This window comes from Python bivittatus, unplaced genomic scaffold, assembly GCF_059951505.1.
Source record: "Python bivittatus isolate LINGU-HERP-01145 unplaced genomic scaffold, Pbiv_v1 ctg000340_np1212, whole genome shotgun sequence".
Taxonomy (NCBI): domain Eukaryota; kingdom Metazoa; phylum Chordata; class Lepidosauria; order Squamata; family Pythonidae; genus Python; species Python bivittatus.
This window is the reverse complement of record NW_028277056.1, coordinates 11,025,164-11,040,122: the sequence shown is the minus strand read 5'-3', so window position 1 is coordinate 11,040,122 and position 14,959 is coordinate 11,025,164.

The following is a 14,959-nucleotide window of genomic DNA, read 5'->3' as shown; positions in this document are numbered from 1 at the left end:
TCTTGGAAGCCATTTAATGTCAAATACTAATTACTATGGATATCCAAATGCTGTCAAGAAGGAAAAAAAAAACCCAACCCAGCAAGCATTGTCAAATATGATATAATTAGTGCCGAGTTCTTGTCCGCTTGTCCCTTTATAAGTTGCAAAAGTGAAGCAACGTTTTCAGTTGCAGCTGGAAGCCTGTGGGTTGTAAATATGGTAAATAAATAAACAAAGAAGTTTCTCAGAGAAGGGAGAGTAGGAGAAAATCTAGTACAGTTATATTTGGGACAGTGACTTATTATCCATGTTGAATATGGCTTGTTGGTTGTGACATGTGATGTCCATCCAGCAAATAAATAAATATGGTAGCATTGGTGTGTCCACAAGGGGGTCAAAATAACTAACAGGACTGTCACATGTTGTGATGAATATAAAACAGGAGTGGGCTTTAAACACATGGACTCGGCTGCCATCTTGACTTTTTTGACATCCTCTGCAGATGCCCCTATAGAGTAGACCATGGTAGTGGTGTTTTTTGCCTTTCAGATAATTGTTCTCTCTGCTGCCACAATGTCCATGAAAAAATATAGTAAAAGTATTGCAAAGGAGAGCATTGGTACTTCCACTGTAATTCATTTCCAAGAAGTGATGAAGAAGTCAATTAATTAAACATCACCCCCTTCCAAGTATTATTATTGTTGCATATCACATGGAAAGGCAGTGTGATGTAATAAGATTGGGGACACCCAGGATTTAGTCCATCCTAATCTATCTGTCACATTACCAGAGTTACTACTATTAAGAGTCAACCAGCAATGTCTGTTGAAGGGAATTTGGTGACCCTTCTGGAGGTTTTCAGATGACTGGTCAACTAAGGGAGGGAAAGTGTTCCTCTCCTTTGAACTACCATAACTTTGAGTTAGTAGACGCTTTATTAGATCAGGTCACCAAGCTTGTGAAAAGGAAGTGCAAAGGCACATGGAAAACTGATTATATTTCTCCCAATGGACAGGGACAAATTTGCTCTTGCACAGGAATTCTATGATTTTATGATGCACTAGTGTATTTCATCCAAGCAAACAGTAGCCTGTAAAGGAAAATAAATTTAGCTAAAGGGTGACCTTGCCCATCACTACTGACATTCCTCTATGATCATCTGCCTTCAGCTTGAGGGGTCCAAGTGTGTGGCATGTTGAGGGACTGAATGGAGCCAGGGTCACAATTCTGGAGTTTTTTCAGGATTCTTAGGGAAAATCCTAGAATAACGGTTAAGGCTCTGCCCTTCTTGCCCTTAAAAACCTCCCCTGAAAAACCTAGAAATAGAATTGGTCATTTTGGAGGCTCATCTGCATTGGTGGGGCTCTGGGGGACAGAGAAAAGCTCCTGGCAGGCAACTTATGGTCCACTGGCCACACTTTTTGGCACCCTTGCCTTAAAACATATCTCAAGGTTTTTGTCAATGCAGGGGAATTCTGTGATAGATACTAACCCAGGAATCTTCTCTTGAAGACAGAACATTCTTGAAGTGGTACACTGGCTCCTGATACTGCCAAGTACTAAATGCAAAATATTTAACCTGTCAGAGATCAATTATTGAAATCAAATATCACAGACAATATGCTCAGTAGGAGGTATAAGGCTTAGAATGGCTGATTCAATTGAAGAAGATTAAATCAAATCATCCCTTCAAATCACTTCTTTGAACTGAATCTCTGAGGTGATTTTGAGGCACTGAATTGAATCAAGAGCCTTTGGATTGCCCCAGAAAGATTGGAAGATGATTCAGAGATTTGATGGACAATCAACCTTGCCTCCAAATACTTACTGCTTTTAGGAACACAGTAACTGATAAGAGGTCTGTCCCTAAGGAGTTTTTCTCCTGGGAAGAGTGGAAGGGGTATGAATGGGTCTTTCTTCAAGGACTTTCTTCTTCTAAGAAGTGGGTTGTAGGAATGCAAGTTGGCTTTGCCCCCAAAGACTTCCTGTTTTTATGGAAGATGGAGCAGTGTTTGTCAACCTCAGCAACTTTAAGAGGTGTGGACTTCAGGTCCCAGAATTCCCTCAGCCAGCATGGAGGAGCAAGCCTTGTTAGCTTTCCTCTGACAACTTTACCACTTCCTCTTGCGTCTGCTCAATGCAGTTGCTCAACTCTGAAAGCAACTTTCACGTGCTAATCTGCTTCCATTTTCAAAGCCTACCTATCAGCCTGGCTCTCTTTCTCTACCTATCATGCCAGGACAATCCCATTGATCAAAAAGAGAAACAGCGGGAGGGAGGGTCTGTCTCATCAGTGTCTCTTCTGACTGAATATGGGTGTTCTACTCTGAATGCTTCTATTAGTACACAAACCTGCCTACCATCCAATCTGCCAGTTCTAGTCTATACTAGTGTGTGCAGTTGCTACACTCTAAATGTCTACAGCAACACAACAATGCAAGCCAGCCTACCAGCATTTTTTGGCTTCTATAAGCAATATAGTTGGAAAAGGGCAATGTCCTATCAGTAGAGCAACTATCATGATCTTTAATGTAGAGTATTGCTAGCAAGTCAGAACCCAAGGAATTTATATCATACTGACACTTGGGCACTTAGAATGGGTATCTATCTGCAAAAGGCCAGAGAATAAAGAATATATACCAAGTCTGTTAGCCAAAAAATCAAGTGATCAGAAAGTGGAAAAGTAGACTATCTGGAAAAGGACTGGTGATTTGGCATCCTTCCATGTTGTTTCCAGAAGAGGCTAACCTTGCCAATGAGTAATTTGAACAACCCTACCTGCCTTGAAAACAATGGTCCCAGGATGGGCAATTTTGATTTTTTTAGTGGAAGCTTACTTTTTAAATGATTTTTGAAGCTTAAAAAAACTTTAAAAAAAATCCAGAGGGAATATTTCAAAAATGGGTTCTGATGAAGCTCATGAAACTATTTAGCTAAAACTTTACAGCTTTCTGTTCTGTAAAGAATCGACCATCCTTGCTGTTTCCATGCCATTCTGTGAACAAACAAAAAGCTGCAGATGTTTTGATGTTTCCCTGTTAAGATGTATGGGAGAATCTTTTATCAAATTGAACATTGAATCTGTTTGTACTGAACCTTGTCACCTCCAAATCTTGAATTCAAGTCAAATATTCATTGAGTCACACATGATTAACATTTACAGAAATATAATGTTCAACAGTGGTATGCTGGACATGGAAAAAAAGGGTGGTGGAATGTATCTACGAGGAGGAGAGTGATGTGGGAGATCAAGGCTATCAGGAAGGAGGGGCGGCATTTCAGCAGGGGAAAGGAGGCAAAAAACAACACAGTCCAGAGGGGGAGCGTGAGAAGAATGAAAGGTTCAGGATAGCCACTCCCTAGAATCTCCCGGGGTATATCTACTAATTGCTGTAGTATAGATTTAGCTTGGCAAAATTCTGTCTATAAGGTGTAAGCAAATAAAGGAACTGCACACGACTGGACTGTTTCATCATTGTTCTTGAGCTGGGCCTGACAAAAATAGAGCTCATATTCCTGGATTTAAACATGCTGTAGATGCATTTTTTGTAAGTGATGATGCTTCATCCAAACAAAATAAATGGTATATAAACAAAACAAATGGTCACATGTGATTTTTCTTTAATGATGTCAACACTGCTTCAGAAAGAGGCATAAAAGAGGCTAAAATATTAGGGGAAAAGTAAGAAATTAAGAGGAAAATTATGCTGTGCATGATGTGAAAGAAGTACAGCCACATAGTGATAGGACTATATTAAAATAAGCATTCAAATTAGATCAGCTCCCCTGTGAGGCTCAAAACATGATAGAAGAGGAAAGGGGGCCATCTCTATCAAGGCCCAGACTGATCATAAAGATTTTTCACTGCATTTTAGGTGTGCTGAGAGAATATTATAAGAGGAAATCATACAAATGTAACTTAAGATTTTCACAGAGGTCTATGAGAAGTGGCAGGTAAACTGAATTCTGATTTAGAGTTACTGTCAGTTTTGGTTGCTGCAAAAATGAGCATTAAAATCTGGCTAAATGAGAAATACCTCCTTGTAAAAACTCATTGCTGAGGGAGGAAGTGGAATGTAGGATCAATGTACAAAATGCTCCAACCACAAAATGTTCTGAGTTCAGAACCACCATTTCAAGGGTTTTAAATTCAGAACAAGACCCCTCAAGTTTTAGTGTGCTTTTGATCCATGTTGTTTCAAGTATTCATTATCTGGAACAACAGGAATGCAGACAGAGCCTCTTGTGCCCAAATTTGTTTGTCCTGGAGCCACAAAGCTCATTTTGGACAGAATCCAGGCAGAATGTTCCAATGGAATGCTCTGAATGGGGCAGTTTTGTTCCAAGTTGGAACAAAACATTTATTTTCTGTTTCATTTGCCATCTTGTTCCATGATCAATTGCTACAAATATAACAATGAGAACCAAAGTAATTCATTAGATGCTTTATTGAGCATTAGGCCACAGTAAATGAAGATGTTTATATTTCTCTCACAAGTGTTCTTTTTTGTTAACTAGGCCCTGACCCTAACAAATAAAATTGGTATGATTATTTCTGTTTCATGCACGTTCTTAGAATTTAGTAGCATTTACCAAACAGTGAACAGTGCTGCCAAGAGGAGTTTCCTCCTCATTTCACAAACAAGCCAAGATGAGCATCACTTAGCAAGTGGCAAAGATTGTCATTTGACAACTCTTCAGTTGTCAATCTACACTTTGAAAATGGAGGTCCGAAAAGGAAATGTCCATCTCTGTCCAAAAATGGATGGGACTGATGGATATTTTAAAACCAACCTATGGAGCTTGTAGTTATTTGTTTAATCTCAGAAGTGGGCAACCTACATATCTAATGTTACATATGACTTGGACCTTAATTTCAAAATCCTCTATGGGGAAGCATGTTAAGATCTTTCTGTCCCTTCTCCACAACCTGTGGCTGGAGACAGGAAAGATGTCGAAAAGAAACACAAGTGTGTGTCATAAAGAATATGATATCATGAACTCTTCTGGTTCTTTTGCTTCAATTTTATTATGCTTCACATAGTGAAACACTGTGGGGAAAACAAACAAAATGAAACTTCTCACTCCTGCTAAAAGTGAACTAAAATATTTTCTTATAATCTGGTTCCTGCTTTTTTCCAAATTTTCCCATGCATTTTGCAAAAAAAAAAAAAGACACTGCAAACATTTTTTTTTAAAAAAATGCACATACTACCTTCATGAAGTTGCTTACAAATAGATGTAAAAGCATACGTTGATGGAGAAACAGGACTGAATGAACAGAAGGCTGAAAGAAAATAAAAAATGAACAAAATCAACTTGAAAAGCATACTTTGCTTCTGCCTGAAACAGGTGCATTATTTGAAATGTTTCTAAAAAAATGAGAGAAAAGCCACTGACTATTTTTTCCAATATAAATGTTCTAACTCCCCAGTTGGAAAGTCATGTGAGATCTCCCCTTCTTTTGCCTTACATCTGCAAATATGGTGGCAAGGGTGTGTGCAATACTTGTGTTAACTGAACTTTGAATAGGATTTGATTGTTCAGGCAGTAAAAAGCAAGGTTTGGAAGCAGAGAGCAGGACCTTACAATCCCACAATCCCATCTCATTTTTTTTTTTTTAAGCTAGGAAGTTGGCATGTTCCAAAGCAAAACATCAGCCTTTAAGCATCATGATTATCTGTAACAATGCCTTGGGGCCCCACTACAATTCCAGAAAGATGATAAGAGAGCATCCTGGGGGACTGGTAAAAGGGTGTTTTATGACCCGCTGTGTCTCTCAGGTCAATCATTTGGAGAATGGGTCCACTACATACTCTTAAGAGTCCACCTGAGACTACCTCTGGTTTAGCAAAGGAACCATGAAAATCAAAGAGAAGCCAAAAGAATTGTGCTCAGACTCCTGGCATCATTAGGTTTATTGCCAATTTGACTTGGGTGGAAAAGAGAATTGAGAGGTCCCTCTTCAGCTAAAACAATAAATGGTATGGTTGAGAATAATGAAATTCTTTGGGGGAATGGGGTATACGTCTAATATGATTATTTTCCTACTGCTTCCTGTATGAAAGTGCAGATTGGTCTATATTTGTAGCAAGTGTTCAGGTTAGGTAAGACTTTTCCATCTGCCCACGTTTTTTCTGTTCCATCTGTCAGAGAATCTCCTAGCATTTTAAGGGGTGCCTATAAGTCCTATTCTATGGAGAAGAGTACTCTGTTTCAAAGAATGCAAACTCTGTTTTGTCTCTTTTCTTTTCTTTTCTTTTCTTTTCTTTTCTTTTCTTTTCTTTTCTTTTCTTTTCTTTTCTTTTCTTTTCTTTGTGATGTATTTATGAAATGCCATGATGGTTTATTTATTAACATCGGCCTCCATGATGTCATCCTGGAGTTCATTGATGAGGTATCTCTTACTGCTCAATGTTTTATGGTTGGCTGTTGGACTTCATGGCTCCTGAGACATGCATGCAACTGTTTGAAATGACCAAAAGGGGGGATTGAGGATAGAACTTTGGGGTTTTCTTACTCGAAGGGGGTGGTAAATGGATGTTTTAAAATAAGGTAGGTCTTTTAAGCCTATCCAAGATTGAACTTCTGATAGGAAAGTTAATTCTCTGTAAAAAGAATTATCTCCGGTTCAGAGGCATCCATGACGGTGTGAAAGGTACATGGAACAAAAATGATGCCATGGATGTATTGCAGGAAATGTAATGGGGGGGGGGGGGGTTGATTACATGGTTATGGCTGCCATCTTGATTTTTTTTTTTTTTTGACACCACCCCTCCTCCCCATGAAGATGCCCTACTCAAGATGTTGGCATTTTGCTGCTGAATTTCAGTAACTCTTCTTTATGATGGGGAAAGCTTGAGACCTATAACAAATTAGCTGGGAAGTTGCATGTGGTTTGAGGGTCATACGTTTCTCATCCTTGGGTGTATTTAAAGTTATCTCTGGCTGTCTGGAAGTATCTGAGGTTTGTGTGTGTTTGTGAAAAATGGAATAGTAGAAGAAGGAGAAAACCTATAGCAAAAGAAAACACCCCTGCCTGGAAAATTTCTCAGGATCCAGTTCTTTCCTCCCTATTTTACTGTAAGCATTCTCAAGGGTAAGGAATTGTTCAGCCCTAATTCTTATTCAAAATGAAGAGATCAGGGCTTGGACTTAGTCCTAGGAAAAAGTGTATATTTTGCAGCTGTTAGTACCTTCTGTATTTCTTGTTATAATTCAGTTATCTATTGATGTGTTATGTATATTCTCCCTTTCCTTCAGAAGCTCAAGAGTATACAGTGCTCTTCCTGACAATATAGACCTGTGAGGTTGGTTGGGCTGACAGAGAACGATTGGCCCAAAGTTACTCAGGGAACTTCCATGGCTGTGGGTGGACTTGAATCTGATTCTTCCTGGTGTCAGTCAGTCAGTCCAATGACTTAACCCAGTGTTCCTCAGCCTTTAAGAAGTGTGGACGTCAATGCCCAGAATTCCCCAGCCAGCTCTGGGAGTTGACATCCACACATCTTAAAGTTCCCAAGGTTGAGAAACACTGGCTTAACCAGTGCACCATACTGGCCCTCACATGTCCAAGAATCATGGATTTCTTTCCCTTAACTGAAATAGTGAGGTATCTCCTCCTTTGCACCAACCTTGTGTGCACTGTGTTCAACACTTTTTTCCTGTCTGCGATTTAAGCAGCCCTCAGGACAATCAAGGAGCGTTTGCTTGCGCTGACGAAGTTTGAGAACCTTGCTTTTCAATGCTCGCACACACTGAAAACAGACAGAAAAGTTCCATCTGCCTTGAAAACAAAGAAAACAGACTAGGAAAAAGTGCATATTTGTTTTGTTTGCAGTGTATGTCATATTCATTTTTAAAAACTGTATGTTTCTCTCTCTGTTTCCAGTTCTTTAGCACATATCCTACTGAGAGAAGGCTTTTTTTCCTTGTATAGATACTGAACATATGAGAAAAAAAATATTGTTTTAACAAATGCATAGACCTTGACAATTATGCTAAAAACAGACATCCACCTGGCAGGGCTACACCACGAAATTTATTCCAAACTGGACTACAGAACAATGTCAATTCCCTCTCGCTCACAGAGAAAACACAGTCATATGCCCACTTGCCAACCTCTTTCTGTTTTACTTTTCATGGGAACCTCATGGATAAAGGTAGTATATTCTCCATCTGGCAAAAATATTATTGTGTGCAAAATCCAGTTTGGGAAGCTCAAAAAAAAAAAAAAAACTTCTGGCAAAAAATCTCATTCACTCCCTGACATGCCCCTGCAGTACAAATTTTCACAAACATCTTTAAAAGGAGCAGTCGTGTTGAGTTAAACCCCGGTAAGATTTTTGAAAAACTTTCTAGTCAGAAAAGCTTGACTTTTTAATTTCCTGGCCTTGGTTGTATTTTAACATCGTGATAAAAATCAAGGCCAAAATGAGAGTTTCCTTTTCAACTCAGTCGATGTTTGTTAACAAGAATAAAATCCTGATGCTTCTTATCAGTTTCAAAACATGAGAAAGCCGACATCATCAGATAAGGAACTTTTAATTTTCTAACTCTGTAGGCATCTGAATAGATTTGAAATGGCATTACTTAGCTTAGTAATTTCTGTTAAAAAATATGAGCCTGCTTGTCCTCTATCCTCCAAACATTCAGAACTATGCACAGTTTTCAATTGTGAGGCATTTGCATAATCTATTTTTCTAAAAAAAAATTATGAACGCAGCAGCAGCAATGCTAGATTTGCCCCTTTTGATGACATCACAATGCATATAAAATGGGAGGAGCCTGAGTCAAGTCAGTGCAGTGCTGCTTTCATCATTCCCTTCACTCCCTGGCCCACACACATGGTGTGATGGAATACAATAGAGAACCAGGTTCTCAGGAAGGAGGGAGCACATTCCGGGGGTGGGGGGGGTAGAAACAAGAGGCAACACAGTCCAGAGCAGGAGCGTGGGAAAAAGAAGAAACACCCTAGAATAGCCACTCCCTAGAATCTCCCAGGGTAGGTAACCACTAGGTTAGCGTAGTACAGATTTAGTCTGGCAAGATTCTGTCTATAAGGTGTAAGCAGTAAAAGAACTTAACTTGGTTGGATTGTTTCCCTGCTGTTCTTGGGCTGAGCCTGACACACACACATATGCACACACGCAAACACCCATGGACATCTCTGAAATAGAATTTCATCAAATGGCTTTACAACTTTGAGTTATAGAGACATGGAGTTTATATAAAGTAATTCTGAATAGCCCTGGCAAAAACAGGGAATTCAGTCAATCAAGTGGAAAAATGCCTCATTTTATTCTCAACCGACACTGCAGCTGAATGATAGCTTTTAATCACACTCATTGCTGGTGAGATCTCTGACTGAACAAGGTGACCACAATCCATCATACATGTACGCTGACCTCTAAAATGCTCCAGGAACCTCTTGTTTGGAGGATTACACAGGACTACAGAAATAAAGTTTTTGAATCATGTGGAAAGTCACAATAAATGGCAGGGTATATTCAGGTTAGTCCTATTGCGAAGGAATTTCTAGTCCGTATTGTTTTAGTAACAAAATGAACCCATTCCATCTTGCCTTGCCTCTTCGCTTTACAGTATGCAGCACAGGTGATACACTTCATATCAGTTGGAAGCCCCCTTCAAGAGAGTGACATTTATGCATGTCTAGGAGCAATTTAGGTCACTCAAGGAAAATGCAGATACTCTGCTTTGCAACTTAGAAGGAAGCAGTCAATTTGCCTTGAGGAGTGTTTCACTTGGAGCTTGATTGGAACAAAACAAACTTTTGAGGCTCTCTACATCCCTAATCTTTACAAATATTATAACTTTGTAAGAGAGTTTAGGGGGACGATAGTAGAAAGGGGTAAAGAAAGGGGTAAATTCCTATCTCTGGGACCTGTGGTCCTCTATGTCACTTAATTCCTATAATTAATTTAAGGAAAAGAAGAAGAAGAAGAAGAAGAAGAAGAAGAAGAAGAAGAAGAAGAAGAAGAAGAAGAAGAAGAAGAAGAAGAAGAAGAAGAAGAAGAAGAAGAAAGTTGCAGCTATATGCTGTGCTGTAAGTGTAATAAGTAGCTTGGCAGTAAAGTATGTTTATCATCATCCTAAATATTCTTTTTTCTTAATCAGGGATATAGCATTTTTGTTAGCTATCTGAAGGCAATTAAATTAATATGAATTATACAGCTGCATCATTTTCAAATGCCATTTAGTCAATGGTATTAACTACAGTTTTATAGTAGCTCAGGGCAAGTAGATTACAATGAAGTAATTCAATCATTTAGAATAGGTCTCTTAACTCCTGTAAGAGCAAATCTTTAATATTGATTGTCAGAGCAAGATGCAAATGACAGGAAAAGAACAGCCATCGTAGTCTTAGGTGGAATTTTATTAAAAAACTGTAAAATTAATACATTCATTACAAGTCAAGAAGAGCTTTACATGTGAAAATTAAAGTAAAGGCTTCTGGGATATGCATTTATTATGCTACCATCTGATCAGAAAAGGGAGGTGAATTCAGTACACATTTCAGTGTGAAAGGCTCTGGTTTATTTACACTGTTTATATGGTTATCCAGCTTACAGACTGCTATTCTGTTAACATAGGATTAAAAACAAGACAAGGTAAACAATGATATAAAAACCAAACAGTACAACATAAAATGACACATATAGAAACCCAAAACACAACATATTCATGGTCCTAAACTATTCTCCAAATGTGCTCATCCAAAGTCCTGGAATAGAACTCAGGGGACAACACATGACTTTAAAGTCTTACAAAAGGCCAAAAGAGTCACGGACATCTGAATCTTGGGGCATGGCTGTTCCAAAGGGAATGTGCTGCAACAGATAAGGCAATAAGAATAAGAATAAGAATAAGAATAAGAATAAGAATAAGAATAAGAATAAGAATAAGAATAAGAATAAGAATAAGAATAAGAATAAGAATAAGAATAAGAATAAGAATAAGAATAAAAGAATAAGAATAAGAATAAGAATAAGAATAAGAATAAGAATAAAAGAATAATATGTTTATGCCACCCAACTGCTAGCAACTCTGGGCATGCCTCCTGAGTCCCTTTAGTTTCACGGAGCGAACCTCAAGCATGCCTTCTCTGTTGTATCTCATGGGCAGGTATAATTGGAGTTGGTGGTCCTCCAAATAACCCAGCCCTGTGCCATGAGGGCTTTTTTGGTGATAGCCACCAACTTGAATTACACCCAAACGCCTATAGGAAGCCAGCACAGCTTGCAAAATACTGCTGTTATATGGGTGTGCCACCCATGTAGTGATACTACATGCATCATTGCGTTATTGCACCAATAGTAGCTTCTGGGTGGTGTTCAAGGGCAACCCCATGTACAGCACATTGCAGTAGTCCAAGTGGAAAGCAGAGTAATATATGAATTGAAACACAACACTTCTTCACAAATGCATATATTGCATAAAAGGGTTCCCAAGAACATAATATAAATTTATTCATATTTATACATTCATAAATTCATCCTAAGCACCAGTGACAAAAGCTTGGTGGGCAGTTCGTGTAAAGCCTAAAATGATATAATATGGTGTTTGTAAACCACAATATAAGCTTCTAATTAATTAAAACACAATAGTATGGAATGAAAATTAAATTTCATACATTGTCACAGAGATAGAATCAGTGTGTTTATATATCTGGTTGGCCACTCTAGAATTAAGATGCTGGATTAGTTGTCCTTAGGTCCAAGCCATTAGATCCTTTATATTTTTATGACTCTTGTATCTACAAACCTATCTTGTAGAGATTGAATTACCATTAAAATTTCAACTGAAAGAAAATATCAAGAATTAACAGGAGGTTCCTGGCTATATCACTATCTGGTGAATAAGGAGAGAAGCAAGCCGTTTCATATAGGGATGGAGATTTCTGCCTAAAAAAACTAATGTAGAGTTGTGGGAAAGGCTACAATGACAGCAAAGATTACAAACTTAATTTTGGTACCATTGAATACATTGCTAAGTGGCAGTTGTGATTGCATTTCTGCAGTTTAAAGGAAAGGGGCAGGGGAAAATTACCACAAGTCAGATCCACATTTTGCTGGAATTTGGACTCAGCTCTTAATGAACTGTGAGGAAGTAGTACAATTTTACCAGTTCACCAGTATGAGTGTTTCCAGTTCCAAAAACTGGTCTCATGGTTAGGTTCACAGGTCCCAACTTCAGATGGACAGAGAACTTAAGCATCGTTAGTCAATCTGTGATATAGGTGCAGTCTCCCTCTTTTCAGTACACAGTGTCCAAAGAAGAATCTGGAATGGTGGAGAAACTCTGTTTTGTAATCTGGAATTACAAAAGCTGCTACTGAATGTAACCACAGGTGGAATATTAAAATAAAGTGGAATGGAGTTTTAATTAATAAAAGTGGTAACAAAGGAGACGTGTTCATCCTTACATACAAGAATGCAGATATACTGTACATTTTAAAAATCCCATTAATGGATTTTGTCTGTGAAGAAACTCTGGAATTATTGAGAATGTCCAAAACTCTGCTGAGAAGTGCTCTTAAATCTCGTATTTCAGTGTTTTCAGCTGTTCGTGCAAGAGCTGCAATCTCAGACATTTGACTCAAATGTTACTTCAGACAAAAAAGTTCAGTGGTAGCCTGGTGGTAACATCATTAAATGCTTTTGCTTCTCTCAGCATTCTTTAGCCTTTGCAGAAATCTCCGGATTATTCTCAGTTGTTGCTTCATGTGAAATCTGGCAAAAATTCTACCATCCATCCATTGTGGAGGATTCACAAAGTGGCCAAGGCAACTCATAAGGATGCCAAGATTTCCCAAAATAAACTGGCTTCTATATTTAAATAATAATAAAACACCCATTACTGCCCAGAGACTTACTAAAGTTTATTGCAAATCATGCTCATATACTAAACATCAATTTAATTAAAAGGTGGGATAACAACAATAGCGCTTCCCTCCCTCATGAGGTGGATTAACACCTGAGAGCAATCTCTGGAATCAAATGTCAACAACCGAGTGAAAGAATCAAGGCAGCCACTGAATTATTGTAATTTACAAATACAAAATTGCACTGGGTGTCTTTCCCTGACTCAGCATGGCATAGTGTTATGTAGCTGCCGCCTCCTCCTCCTCCTCCTCCTCCTCCTCCTCCTCCTCCTCCTCCTCCTCCTCCTCCTCCTCCTTCTTCTTCTTCTTCTTCTTCTTCTTCTTCTTCTTCTTCTTCTTCTTCTTCTTCTTCTTCTTCTTCTGCTTCTTCTTCTTCTTCTTCTTCTTCTTCTTCTTCTTCTTCTTCTCTCCAAAATTTGCACAACATATTGCATGAATTTGGAGCCCCCAATAAGAATAGTAGGCTTCTATGGAATACTTCTTGTAAAAATTAGATAGGACTGAGGTACTCAATAGTAGTTGGAGATATGGAGATAGAGATATGTGAAACTGTCAGTTATCTTAATACCTTTCTGCCCCTGAGAATCATATTCTAAATGGGAAATGGGTTGGAATATAGCTTGGCTATGAAATTTGTGACCTCCAGATGTGGTGATGGCCACCAATATCAAGGGTTTTCAAAAGGGACTGGACAGATTCGTGGAGACTATCAGTGGGTGGTAGCCTAGATGCCTGTTTGCTACCTTTGGAATTGCTAGTGACATCCCTTCTATAACAGCTGCTTGGGAACAAGAAGTACAAAACTCTATCACCCTTCTCTCTATTCTTGTATGAGCTTCCTGAAGCTATCTAGCTGGGCCACTGTGTGACACAGAATGCTGGCTGTTTCCCTGATCCAGGCTCTCCTCACTTTCTCATGAAAGGCTACCACATGCACATCAACATATATGGAGCCATGTATACAACTCTCACATGCAAAAACACAAACTCAGATGTTGTGCATAAAGACATGTCTTCCATCTCAGCCCTTAACTTGAGGAGGTTTGAATCCACAGTCCTTATGCTGTACCGAGATTTAATGCTTCCTGTGTGCTAATCAGCACAGGAGATGGTAAGACAGCTGAAGGAGATGGTGCATGACAGCATTTCCATTTTTGACCCATTCATGATTTGGAGGGTTGTCAGAAAACCAGTTATGATTTTATTTATTTATTTCAAGATTTATAAGGCTACCCAACTCAGACAGTGTGACTCTGGCAGAGTACAACATGCACACAGAATAAATCAAAAAGAAGAAAAAGTAAAGACAACTACCTAACAACAAAGAAACAACATGTAAATACAAAATCTGAAATCTAAAATGTAAAATGGCAACCAAGCGCTCAGCAGAACAACCTTGGGGGAAGTCTCAGTCAACTGACTCCTAATGCCTAAGGAAAATGAGGAAAGTTTATTTGAGAATGAATCTCAAACATTCTCATTCCAAGCATAACGTGATGGGGGCGATGGAGGGACTTAGGAGTGAAATGTGACAAAGGGTGCCAGTTTGAGCTGTACCCATTTGAAAAGTGATTCAAAGTGCTTGGGAACTTGTGTAAGTGCAAACATAGCCCTTCAATGCCACTTATTAAAGCAGCTACATCATTTTTCTGCATAAGCCTAAAAAAGATGCTGTTCCTTCAAGAATAATTGTAATGAGTCAACTCATTAAAACTGCCCCATATTTTTTTCAGACCGGCACACAAATCCGAGAAAGACACAGTAGCTTTTGTTAGTAGCAGACTACTATTAGGGTACAAATGCTTTTTAAAAAACATTTTTAAAATGTGCACAGGCTTAGTGTTTATATTGGGCTATACAAGAGACTTCTGAGACCTGGATGTATCCTACCTCTATGTCTTCTTACATGTTGTTTAAGTTCTATTAAAGTAGCCAAACAATAGCTAAATACAAGGACTAAATTCCTAACTATGGTGACAATAACTATCATTCCTTGTACCTATAATTAAGTAGAGCTATAAATAAATACAGAGTGAGTACTGAAGGAGTTGGGGCGTTGTTTTTTCTTAATAG